The sequence below is a fragment of the Chiloscyllium plagiosum genome, unplaced genomic scaffold, assembly GCF_037043375.1.
Source record: "Chiloscyllium plagiosum isolate Xiang-an unplaced genomic scaffold, Cpla_swu_hap1 HiC_scaffold_2, whole genome shotgun sequence".
Taxonomy (NCBI): Eukaryota; Metazoa; Chordata; class Chondrichthyes; order Orectolobiformes; family Hemiscylliidae; genus Chiloscyllium; species Chiloscyllium plagiosum.
The window spans coordinates 127,788,551-127,801,868 of record NW_028270140.1 but is presented as its reverse complement, the minus strand read 5'-3'; the positions used below and the strand labels follow the sequence as shown (position 1 = coordinate 127,801,868).

The 13,318-nt window shown below is 41.6% G+C and overlaps 1 protein-coding gene across 24 annotated transcripts in view; it reads right to left on the bottom strand.

The window, feature by feature from the left end:
- Nucleotides 1–13,318, bottom strand: part of sorbs2b (sorbin and SH3 domain containing 2b) — a 323,367-nt gene that overhangs the window by 306,566 nt on the left and 3,483 nt on the right. For 3 of the 24 annotated variants that reach the window (XM_088000756.1, XM_088000785.1, XM_088000798.1), the window contains exon 1: nucleotides 6,824–7,487. The gene's annotated coding sequence lies outside the window, so the exon portion shown is untranslated. Of the gene's footprint in view, nucleotides 1–4,314; nucleotides 4,572–6,823; nucleotides 7,491–13,318 lie in introns of those variants that run through there. The other 21 variants (XM_088000731.1, XM_088000767.1, XM_088000814.1 and 18 more) reach the window with 16 other exon arrangements.

Below are 13,318 nucleotides of genomic sequence, written 5' to 3'. Positions count from 1 at the left end.
CTAAGTGAACAACAGTAGGTGTACCCTTTCATGTGTACCCATCCCTTCTATGCAGCAGCTAAAACTGTGGCACCCTGGCAGAGTTACTGCAGCAGTAGGGGCAGCACATGCTTTGCCTCGCTATAGAGATGACAGGAGATTGTACATAGCAATCCCCCTTGGCAGAAGCGAGCAGGATGTGGTGACACGGGCAGTCTAAGAGACGACTTGCTAAAGGACAAGACACTCTCCCAACTTTGCTGAGGCCAGCAGAGATGTGGACTTGAGCTATGAAAAGAAAATTGCTGGCCACACATGAGCTGTTACATGAGGTTTTGGAAGGCAGCCAGAGAGTTTCAACACCAAGGGTGAAAATATGAAGGAGTCTCCTTACAGCTTGTTGTCCTGTCATCTCACACAGCATCACCACTGTGCCAGGAGTCACACATCTCCTGTAATCTGCTCTCTTATAGATCATTGGGAATTATAAACCACAGTCCCATAGCTGCAACAGTAGGGGCAATGCATGTTTCCCTCTCTCTCTAAAAGTGACAGAAATCCTGCTTCTTCACCACCTCCTCGATGAATATGGAAAGCTCTCCAGGCCAGACAAGCCCCAACATCAGCTAACACGCTGTAGGATCATTGCTGTGTCTCCACTACGATCATCTCAAGGTTCCCTGCACAAGTGGCAGATGACAAAGCCACTATGGTAGCTTCCATTAAAACAGGCAGAAACTTACATGATTCTCCAATGGGGATTAACACCGAGAAATGATAGCCCATCCTGTGAACAAAAAGCTTCCAGCTACCGTGCAGTGTCTTGCTGGTTACACAATTGTACAAGTACAGACTTCAGCACTACAGAACATAGAAATTAAGGGCAGGGTTAGGCTATTCAGCCCTTCAAGCCAGCTTCACCATTCGATATTATCATGGCTAATCGTTCAACTCAGTAGCCTGTTCCTTCTCTCAATTCCTGTTTATCCCTTTAGGCCTGAGTGGTTCCCTGACTGGGAACTCTCTACAGGAGTTCCGACGAAGTAATTCATCCCCTTTTGCCTATTCTAGGCAAAGCTGAGAAATTCCCTGGAGGCAGGCAGTGCTAGAAGTAGCAGTAATGGAACAAATATCACCAGTTTGGTGATAATGGGAGAGTCAGTGAGCATCCTCTTACTGCTGCTCAATAGAGTATTGGGGTCGTGCTTATCCACTCCAGTCTATGCTCAGGGTGACCTTTCTGGCTAGGACTTAGTCTTTACGAAGAGCTGGGCAATGCTAATGAGCAGCACCTCCAGAAGAGCTGGTTCAATGGGCCAGATAACTTACTTCTGCTCCTATTTCTAATGTTCTTACAGAACATAGAACAATACAGTGCAGAACAGGCACTTCAGCCCTCGATGTTGCGCCAACCTGTGAATTAATCTAAGCTCATCCCCCTACACTATCCCATCATCATCTTTGTGCTTATCCAAGGATTGTTTAAATCTCCCTCATGTGGCTGAGTTCCAAGTGAGGCTGCACTAGCGTTTTGTACAGTTGCAGCATGACATCACGACTCCGGAACGCAATCCCTCTACCAATGAAACCTAACACACCGTATGCCTTCTTAACAGCACTATCAACCTGGGTGGCAACTTTCAGGGGTCTATGTACATGGACTCCAAGATCCCTCTGCACGTCCACACTATCAAGAATCTTTTCTTTGACTCAGTATTCTGTCTTCCGGTTATTCTTCCCAAAGTGCATCACCTCACATTTAGCTGCATTAAACTCCATTTGTCACCTCCCAGCCCGATTCCAAGTCCCTTGCAACCTGCAATATTCTTTCACACTGTCCACTACTCCACCGACTTTAGTGACATTTGCAAACTTACTAACCCATCCACCTATGCCTGCGTCTAAGTCATTTATAAAAATAACAAACAGCAGTGGTCCCAAAACAGATCCTTGTGGCACACCACTTATAACCGGACTCCAGGCTGAATATTTTCCATCAATCATCACTCACTGCCTTCTTTCAGAAAGCCAGTATCTAATCCAAACTGCTAAATCATCCTCAATCTCATGCCTCTGTATTTTCTCCAAAGCCTACCATGTTATCAAGTTCATGTACTCCACGTCAACTGCCCCAACATCATCCACATGCTTGGTCACCTTCTCAAAAAACTCAATGAGCTTTGTGAGACATGACCTGTCCTTGACAAAACCATGTTGGCTATCTGCAATCAAATTGTTGCTTGCTAGATGATTATAAATCCTAATTCTTATAATCCTTTCCAAAATTTTTCCTACAACAGACATAATGCTCACTGGTTTATAATTACCTGGGTCATCTCTACTGCTCTTCTTGAACAAGGACACAACATTTGCAATCCTCCAGTCCTCTGGTACTAAACCTGTAGACAATGACAACTCAAAGATGAAAGCCAAAGGCTCCAATACCTCTTCCCTAGCTTCCCAGAGAATCCTCTGATAAATCCCATCCAACCCAGGGAACTTGTCTACTTTCACTCCTTCTAGAATTGATAACACCTCTTCCTTACTAACCTTGATCCTTTCTAGTCTAATATCTTGTATCTCATTATTCTCCTCTACAATATTCTCCTTCTTAGCAGCAGTCTGACTACAGTGTGCCCGCTATTTATCCTGATAGCTGAGGCTGCTGCTCCTAGCAGAACTAGCACCCTCAGCAACCTACAAATGCTCAATGAGGCTGATTAAAGTAGAAAACAGATAAAAGCAAAATACAAAACTGAATAAATCACTTCAAACTGCACCAAACACAATACGCAGATCCAATTAATCTAAGTAGTGTTTCCAATAAGTCAGGCAGTGCAATCACACAAGCATTTCCTCAGTAGGGTGGCCACTCTACACAGCTTTTATCCGACCAGCTTAAATCACACTGAGGCCCCAATTACAGCTGCGGGAACCCAATTTCCATGCCCTACATTCATGCGGCACCTGTCGGTCTCTGGCAGGCATTTCAACCACTTCAACAAAAGGGACAGTAAAAACTGGTGAGAACTTGCAGCTGGAACATGATGACAAGTTGACTCAATCAACTTTAAAAGATCCTCTGTCACATCCCATGCTAACATTCCTTAAAATCACTTGCCTTTATAAGTCAAAACTGAACTTTAGGGTTCATTCCATCATTTGGACATCCTACAATCTTCCAGTAGAATTGAATTTTAGTTCTTCAGAAGTAGAAATTAAAATACAATGTTTTTAAAATTTAAATTTTGAGCATGCCATGTCCTCTCAGTGTAGATTATTATTTAAGCAAAGCCTGTTTTATTAAGAAGCTTTAACCACATCAAATGCACAAAGCATTGTAACAGGTTAGAAATAATTAATAGTAACTGTTGACTTTGGCATAGAAAAGACATGTTGAGTTATAATTTTTAACTTTTCAGCCGTGTTGTATCCTTGACCAAAGTACAGGAATAAAAAAAAATCTCATTTGGCACACATTCAAGACTGGCGAATTCTGAAGCACAAAGCAAGGAAAAATGGTCAAATGTCTTTGAGCCACCACCATTGAGAGAAAAGCTTGATCCTAAGATCTCTGCCCAGTTTGGGTTGAGCAGGACCTCCACCCACCTTCCAAGGGAGATACGACCCCTCTACCTGTCTCTCAGTGACATGATCATTGACTATTTGTAAGGCAAAAGAAGACAGATTATTGGCCAATACAAGAGTTAAACATTCTTGGGGGTAGGTTTGAATGTGCATTTGAGATCGCAATCAAATCAGCCATGATCTTACTGAAATGGCCTATTCCTGCTCCTAGTTTGTATGTATGACCATTATCATAATTAGGACAGCACCCATAATGATAAATGGGCGGCTCCCATGTATTCTGTTACACAAGCAATGGCTAAACTGTGAAACTAGTCACTTCATTGAGAAACCAAGAGCTCTTTCCTGGACTGAAAGAAATTTCGGCAAATCTCTTCTTCAACTCCTGAGAGAGCATTGGGCCTTGACTTGAAACTTAAATAGCCCCTTACACAATTGCTGCAATTAAATGTAGAACCATAGAAAGGGAATATGAAAAGGAGATAACCAGTATATTTTACGATACCGTTATGTTATTTAATAATTAGAGAAGAGCGTAGTGCCAGAGCTTTCTGTTAACCAACAGAGAGTGTGTGCTTGATAACTACTTAATCAGTATACATTGTGTGACCCTTTGGAACACAGCAGTACTGTCCCTGCCTCTGGGCTAGAAGCCCTGGGTCAACCTCCGCCTCCCCAGAGGTGTCTCACAGCACAACTAAACAGTCTGGGAACAGTTTGAAAACAAAAGTTTCTATTTTGGAGTACCTGACAGTTTAGGCTGGCAGTAATTCATGTGAAAATCTGCTCTCCTATTGACAGTCAAACAGCAGATGGAACATCAGATGTCCCATTTTTGATCTTGAAACTTAAGTGGAGCACACAGCTTTCTCTCCATGATAGCTTTTATGCTGGTGGACATGTTGCTGATTATTTTTCCTGTAATGCTAGCTTGTAAATAGATGCTGGAAATCAGAAACAAAACAGAAACTGCTGGGGAAAAAACATAGCAGTTCTGGCAGCACCTGTGGAGAGAAAGCAGAGTTAATGTTTCAGATCCAGTGACATGAAAAAACGTAGCGTGTTAAAAACATGAAAGACTCTTTGACTGATGGTAGATAACTTTTTTTTTTAATTGCAGATGATCTACAATTAGGAAATTTTAATCTGGCCTCTTGCGAAATGGTAAATATTTGTAAATGTTTTTTACAATTTCACTGCATGTAGCAAACCAGCAGAGGTTTTGCCCTGCCTCATCACTGTAAGAAGGATATCATTCATGGGCTGTATTAGTGATGAGAATAACATGAAAAAGGGGAGCAAAAAGACTTTTGGATTTTAGATGGGTTTTGTAACATGCAGCCAATAGATTCCAGGAATCTGTTTTGGATTACTCAAATATCAGTCTTGTAGTGAAATAAAAGATCATTGTCCAGTACATAAACAATAACCTCCTTAAGGACAGATGGACTGAAATTATGATAAACGTGGTCATGAATCTATTGGCAGCAACTTCTTTTTGGCTTTTATCTAATCTGTCAGGGTGACAGAAGGGTATCATCAAAAGCGATAATTTAACAAATTCCGAGGAGATATCAGGGCCACAAGAAAAGCTGATCTTCCACTAATCTGTAAAGGAACTCATTTGGTAGATTTTTCAAACTGTTTCTTTCTTATTAACCTCCAAAAAATTGAAAAGTTACAGCCAATGATTTGTCTTGCTCTAATTGCAACAAAACAAAACCAAGATCAAAATCCTCTGAAAATTGTAAATTGTGGCAATACATAAATAGATTTTGCAGAGACAAGGAAGTCTTCTATTAAGGAGGAAACTGTAAACATTTCAAGATTTAAATTTTATTGTCAGCAAATACCTTTACTTTTATGAAAGTCAAGCTCTTTCCTAAGTAACAATCTCCAGCTATCTTCATAGCTCTTGGAACAGTATCTACTTTGCTGACCACAAGTTAGTGACTCAGACATTCACTACCCTCCCAAACAAAGGATCATGCACAAGTATATAACATACAGCTGCCACAAAAATCCAATTTAACATCAATGGCAACAACAGCATTTTCACAACAAAACAGGGCCCCTAAATTACTTGTACAGGGTACGAGCAGATCAAAACGTGAGTGCACTGAGCATAAAACAGGATAATTATTCTTTGGAAAAACACTCAATTATTCTACTGCACTGATGATAGCTTATAAATTGTGGGATTTTTTTAAGAGCCAGCTCAGATTGTTAATACTTTATGGAAAGGGATGTCAAAAAACTGATCTTTACCCACGCTCACATTGCAGAATTTAAACTTGCAATTATTTTCTAATTCCAGAGTAAGGAAACACATTGGATCACATTACAAGCTACAACTGAAACACTAACAGTATCAGAACAAGATCCATGCTGAACTATATTTTCTTTGTCACCATGAGATTTACTGAATGCTTCCAGCAACCACTTGCTAACCAAGATGATCTTAATACTAGAACGGTTTTAATAGGAAGGAATTAGCTGAAGAAATTATTTTCTGATGACCTGAGATTAAATATTAAAATTTTCTTTATCAGTAAATGATGCTTGCAATGAGAAATAAATATAATTTGAGTTTAAGCCAACAAAATAGTCAAAGCCATTTCTCAGCTCTTCACACAGTGGGTTATATTGAGCATTGTAGTATCATAATACAAGTTGAATCGCATACTGATCATTGGATTATTTACATGAACCATCAAACACTATATACAAATACTGCAGCCTTTGTATTCTTAAACCATTTGATTCTGTTATTTTGTACAAAAAAGGTAATAATTCAAAAGAAACCCCTAAATGTGTTCAAGCTGGTTAACTTTGAAATATACAGTATTCAATGTTTAAGGAAGGCTTGCCTTTCTCTAGGAAAGGTTATCACCGTACACTCTGATAGATGCTGACTCCAACTGTTTGAGAAGCATGCGAGTAGAGCACATCGGTTTGTATAATAAGACCACCAGAAACTCCTGTCTTTTATACTGCGGGGATCATTTGTGAGCATTGATGTGGGAAGACCCACGAAATTAGGAAATTGAGATCGGGGACAGAAGGTTTGTTAAATTGTACACATCTATTACAATGAACACAACAACACCCAATTAATATCGAAGTATAAAGGTCTGTGCTAACAGAGGTGAATTATTGCACATGCCCCATTAGAACTGCATTGTAGTTTACTCATGTCTTTTCTTGCCAGTTTCACATTCAAAAGGGGGAAATCAACACTGTAATTTGAGCTTACCTGAAGACCAGCTGAGCAGCGATTGACCAGGTTTAACAGTCTCCACGTCCAGCAGATGTCCCAAATGTAGCAGCCTCGCTGAAAGCAGCATGGAACACCAGAGAGGCTGCAGCCTGTGTGGAGCCCAGATAAATCACACACCTGCTTCTTCAGTGGGAGTCTGTCTAAATAAAGCAGCAGAAATGTACATAAACAGTGTCAGTGCGGGACTACACCCTGCTTACTTGGTCACCAATAGCAGACAACAGTTAGACAGTTAAGGTAACGTGACAGCTCAACGCTCTTTTACCACACAGCACACTGTCTGTGTTTGCTTGATCTGCCCACACATTTGCACTGCAGATTATTTCCTTTCAATCCAGTCCAGCGGCAGCAATGAACAGCCTGACAGTCGAGCAACTCGGTGACATTATGAGCGACAAAGATCATCTGGAATGCGGGACTCTCTCTTCAATAGCTGATTTTATTGCTGGATAAAGCAGAGCATTATTCCAGTGTGCACCCATAACCAAAATGGCTGGTGCTTTTCAGCAATGCTGCAGAAAGCTCATTGGTTTACCATGAGCTTTTTGTAACCACGGCAACTTGTAACAGAAGATTTGTGCTGCAGGCATGGCAGATCATGTGCAGGTCAATGCGAAGAATAGAATAGCAGATTCTCTATACCTAAACCTAAATCCGGCTTTATTCGCGAATTCCTGCCGATATGATCCACTGCCTCAGCAAACTTTACATTTGTGACTGTCCTTCACCATTATGTAGCACAGTTTCTGAAGTACTTTAATATTCCCGATACATTGCATACTGCTTATAGGGAAACAATATCGCAGTTGCAATGTAGTTTATTACCAGATTGTAACGCGGGTATTGTAACATTAGGCATTGTGATTTTATTTTGCAAATACATTGTATTTCTCTACAATAATGTTCAAATAATTATGGATATATATTAAGCAATGATAAATATTTCCAATTAGTCATGATATTTTTCAGCATTTCATCTGAAATATATGTTTACTCAATCTCTCCGACATTTATAACATCACTACACGGTTCTTTATAGCATTCCCTTGTTGATAATAGGGAGCTTGCTCATATATAGAGGAAAGAATCTTTCTCTGAACAAAGACTCCCTCCACCCACCCTGGCTTCAGTCAGGAGTTAGTATTCAGACAATAGTTGCATACGCCTGCCTCTTGGAGAATTTCCACTGGCATACCAATGGATTGTTATTATAATAGTGCACATCATTTCCTCCCATTTTATTTACAAGCCTTGCTTAAACACTCGACTAAACTGGAGTGGTGCGGTATGTTCAATTACAGCAATTTAATATCTCATTTTCAGGCATCAAAAGCATCCTAAGGATATCTAATCCTAAAAAGATAACGACACAGCTGTATTACTTTAGCAAATTCCATTTCTACTTGACTGACAAGTATCATATTCATATTTTAAAAAACACTTCTTCCATTTTAGTTATACAAAATTATCCATTTGCTACAATGGAATTAGTGAGAGCATAAGAAGTGAGAACCATAAAAAGCCACTCAAACAATGTGTCAGTCGCAGAACCATAGAATGGTTACAGCACAGACGGAGTCCATTTTCCCCAGTTTGTCCATGCTAGATCTCTGCAAAAGCATCACACCTAGTCTCACTACCCTTCTCTCCATAGTCCTGCAATTGTTTTCTATTCAGAAAATGATCAAATTCCCATTTGAAAAGCATGACTGAATCTGTCTCCAACACACCCTTAGGCCATGTGTTCTAGATCCGAACCACTCACTGTGTAAAAAAAAATTCATGTCGTTTTTGATTCCTGAGCCATTCATTAGCATTGTTTTCCACTGGAACTTCTGCCAATGGAAACAATTTCTCCCAGTCTCCTCTGTTCCTGTCCCTCATATCTTTTTATCATCTCTAACAATTTTTTTCTCAACCTTCTTTTCTCCAAACTATTTCTGTAACTCAAGTCATGCATCCCTGGGATGATTCTCATTAATTTTCCAACACCCCTTCACACTTTCAGATCCTTCTGAAAGTAAGATGTGCAGAATTGGGCACAGTACTCCAATACTTCAGCAAAGTTTCTACCTAACTCCCAAGCATAGTTAAGTTCAAGCTTTACCAACTATGTCATTTGAATATTTTGGTAAGTCCCCTTCTTTGACCAGCACTGAGCCATGTAGTCCAACAACCACTCTACACATAAAACACAAGATATAAGAACAGAAGTAGGCCATTTAGCCCATTGAGTCTGTTCCACCATTCAGTGAGATCATGGCTGTTCTAATAATCCTAAATTCCACTTTCCTACCTTTTCTCCATCACCAATGATTCCCTTCCTGATTAAAAATCTGTTTATCTTTGTTTTGAAAATAACTGATAGTTCATGAGCCAGTCTTCACAACTCTCTGTGATTAAGAATCCACAGATTCACTATCCTGTGAGCAAAGCAGTTTGTTCTCATCTCTGTCTTAAATGTGCCACTTACTTATTCCTGATGAAGGACTTTTGCTCGAAATGTCGATTTTCCTGCTCCTCGGATGCTGCCTGGCCTGCTGTGCTTTTCCAGTACCATACTCTCGACTCTGATCTCCAGCATCTGCAGTCCTTGCTTTCGTCTATTCTGAGATGATGTCCTCTGGTCCTAGATTCTCTACCACAAGGGGAAACACCTTTCTGCATCTATCCTCTAAACTCCTCTAAGAGTCTTGTATATTTCAATAAGGTTGCCTTGCATTCTTGGAAACTCCATTGCGTACACACCCAAGTTACTAAACCTCTCCTCGTAATACCATCCCTCCATATTGGGATTCTCCTCTCGACAAAGAAGCACAACCTTCATAACATCACAAGAATAAGCCAACATTTTCAAATGAGTATGGGAAAAAATTGACAGAGCAAAACCTCATCATCCATTTGGAAATGAGCCATGAGTGGAAGGATATAGTTTCTGTTTACTTTCTTTCAGGCACTCCCTTGAGGACAGGGATGACTTGCTGGCACCCCAATTCAATGCATTCTGAGATGATTGACTGGTCTGCAGACCCAGCCATTTGCAGAATAGATGGTGCTTTAGGAGTTGGTAGATGAGGTTTGTGCACTCCTTCCAGTGCCTCAACTCCATCACTGCAGAACTCACAACAAAACCATTCAATGTTCTCCATTACGGTTGGTCAAAAGCCAAGGCCTCCCAAAGATATCTAACCTTTCTGTAACAATTGGTTAACCTCCTTATGTGTTTCCACTGTCTTCTGGTAATCTGTTATGACTGAGCTTCACATAGAATAGCTCCTTTGGGGAGGCAGGTATGGGATATGTGGATCTCATTTCCTGCCCACTAAAGTAAGATTAGATTAGATTCCCTATAGTATGGAAACAGGCCCTTTGGTCCTACAAGTCCACATTGACCCTCTGAAGAGTAACCCACTCAGACCCATTCCCCATATTTATCCCTGACTAATGTGGCCTGGAAAAGTAAGCTTCAAGGCAAGGGTGTAATTGATATGTGGAGCTTGTTCAAGGAGCAACTATTGAGTGTCCTTGATAAGTATGTGCCCGTCAGGCAGGGAGGAAAGGGTCGTGTGAGGGAGCCGTGGTTTAATAAGGAATTGGAATCCCTTGTTAAATGGAAGAGGGCGGCCTATGTAAAGATGAGGCGTGAAGGTTCAATTGGGGCGATTGAGAGTTATAAGGTAGCCAGGAAGGACCTGAAGAGAGAGCTAAGAGCAGCAAGGAGGGGACATGAAAGGTCCTTAGTTGGTAGGATTAGGGAAAACCCTAAGGCTTTCTATAGGTATGTCAGGAATAAAAGAATGACTAGGGTAGGAATAGGTCCAGTCAAGGACAGTAGTGGGAAGTTGCGTGTGGAGGCTGAAGAGATTGGGGAGACACTGAATGAATACTTTTCGTCAGTATTCAATCAGGAACAGGACATTGTTGTCAATGTGAGTACTGAGTCACAATTAAGTAGAATGGATGGCTTTGAGTTATGTAGAGAAGAGGTGTTGGAAATTCTGGAAAGGGTGAAAATAGATAAGTCCCCTGGGCCTGATGGCATTTATCCTAGGATTCTCTGGGAAGCAAGGGAGGAGATTGCAGAGCCATTGGCCTTGATTTTTATGTCCTCGTTGTCTACAGGAGTAGTGCCAGAAGATTGGAGGCTAGCAAATGTGGTTCCCTTGTTCAAGAAGGGGAGTAGGGATAACCCTAGTAACTATAGGCCGGTGAGTCTCACTTCTGTTGTGGGCAAAATCTTAGAGAGAATTGTAAGGGATAGGATTTATGAACATCTGGATAGGAATAATGTGATCAAGGATAGTCAGCATGGTTTTGTGAAGGGCAGGTTGTGCCTCACAAACCTTATTGAATTCTTTGAGAAGGTGATTAAGGAGGTGGACGAGGGGAAAGCAGTAGATGTGGTGTATATGGATTTTAGTAAGGCGTTTGATAAGGTTTCCCATGGTAGACTACTGCAAAAAATACGGAGGTATGGCATTGAGGGTGAGTTGGAGGTTTGGATTAGGAGTTGGCTGGCTGGAAGAAGACAGAGGGTAGTAGTTGATGGCAAAGGTTCATCTTGGAGTGCTGTCACTAGCGGTGTTCCGCAAGGATCTGTTTTGGGACCATTGCTGTTTGTCATTTTTATAAATGACCTGGAGGAGGGGTTAGAAAGTTGGGTGAGCAAGTTTGCGGATGATACGAAAGTCGGAGGAGTTGTAGACAGTGAGGAAGGATGTGGCAGGTTACAGCGGGATATAGATAAGCTGCAGAACTGGGCAGAAAGGTGGCAAATGGAGTTCAATGTAGCTAAGTGTGAGGTGATTCACTTTGGTAAGAGTAATAAAAAGATGGGGTACTGGGCTAATGGTCGGATACTTGGTAGTGTGGATGAGCAGAGGGATCTTGGTGTCCATGTACACAAATCTTTGAAAGTTGCCACCCAGGTAAATAGTGCGGTGAAGAAGGCATATGGCGTACTGGCTTTTATTGGTAGAGGAATTGAGTTCCGGAGTACTGAGGTCATGTTGCAGTTGTATAAGACTCTGGTGTGGCCACATCTGGAGTATTGTGTGCAGTTGTATAAGACTCTGGTGTGGCCACATCTGGAGTATTGTGTGCAGTTTTGGTCGCCATACTATAGGAAGGATGTGGAGGCACTGGAACGGGTGCAGAGGAGGTTTACCTGGATGTTGCCTGGTATGGTAGAAAGATCGTATGAGGAAAGGCTGAGGCACTTGGGGTTGTTTTCATTGGAGAAAAGAAGGTTTAGGGGTGACTTGATAGAGGTGTATAAGATGATTAGGGGTTTAGATAGGGTCGACAGTGAGAATCTTTTTCCTCGTATGGAGTCAGCTATTACAAGGGGGCATAGCTTTAAATTAAGGGGGGGTAGGTATAGGACAGATGTTAGGGGTAGGTTCTTTACTCAGCGAGTCGTGAGTTCATGGAATGCCTGCCAGTAGCAGTGGTGGACTCTCCCTCATTATGGGCATTTAAGTGGGCATTGGATAGGCATATGGAGGATAATGGGCTAGTGTAGGTTAGGTGGGCTTGGATCGGCGCAACATCGAGGGCCGAAGGGCCTGTACTGCGCTGTATTCTTCTATGTTCTATGTTCTATGTTCTAATGCACCTAACACTATGGACAACTTAGCATGGCCAATTCACCTGCAAATCTTTGGATTGTGGGAGGAAACCAGAGCACCCGGAGGAAACCCACACAGGCACAGGGAGAATGTGCAAACTTCACACAGACAGTTGCCTGAGGCGGGAATCGAACCCGGGTCCCTGGCGCTGTGAGCCACCGTATTACCCCCAGTTGTTCTGGAGTAATTAGCATCTTGATTCTGGGCAAGTTGACTTGGGAGAGGAGACTGCTGTGGGACTACCTTACTTGGGACTAGACTTGGAGGATCTTGTGAAAGCTATGCTGGTGGTACCTCTCCAGTGGATTAAGTTGTCTGTTGTAGGTTGCTCACCTCTTTGAAGCATTTGGGAATGTAGGGATCACTGCTGCCTACTTAGTCTCAGATTGAGATCCTGCTCCCCAATTACCTTTCTTCCTGCGGGAGCAGAGTGGATCTTACAGCTTCTCCTGGGTTTGCAGGCTTAGTTAAAGATTTATTACAGTATTTTTACAGTTATTACAGTTAAATAAAATAATATTTTTTTCCCATTTCCTTACATGATTAGGAAAGGTTTGGACAGATATGAACCAAGAGCAGGCAGGTAGGACTAGTTTAGTTTGGGATTATATTTGGCATGGACTGGTTAGACTGAAGGGGCTGTTTCCATGCTGTATGACTGTATGACTCTGTGACTCAGTCAGTTGAGCTCGTAAATTGAAGGTAATGATGAATGTTGTCCTCTATGATCCACTTTCATCAAGAGCAGTCTCTTAAGAAATGGGAAATGGTCCACATTTTCTAGGATTTTGTGATTAATTTAATCAACAGGGAGGGATGTTGTGCTGTGGAAACCAGTTGG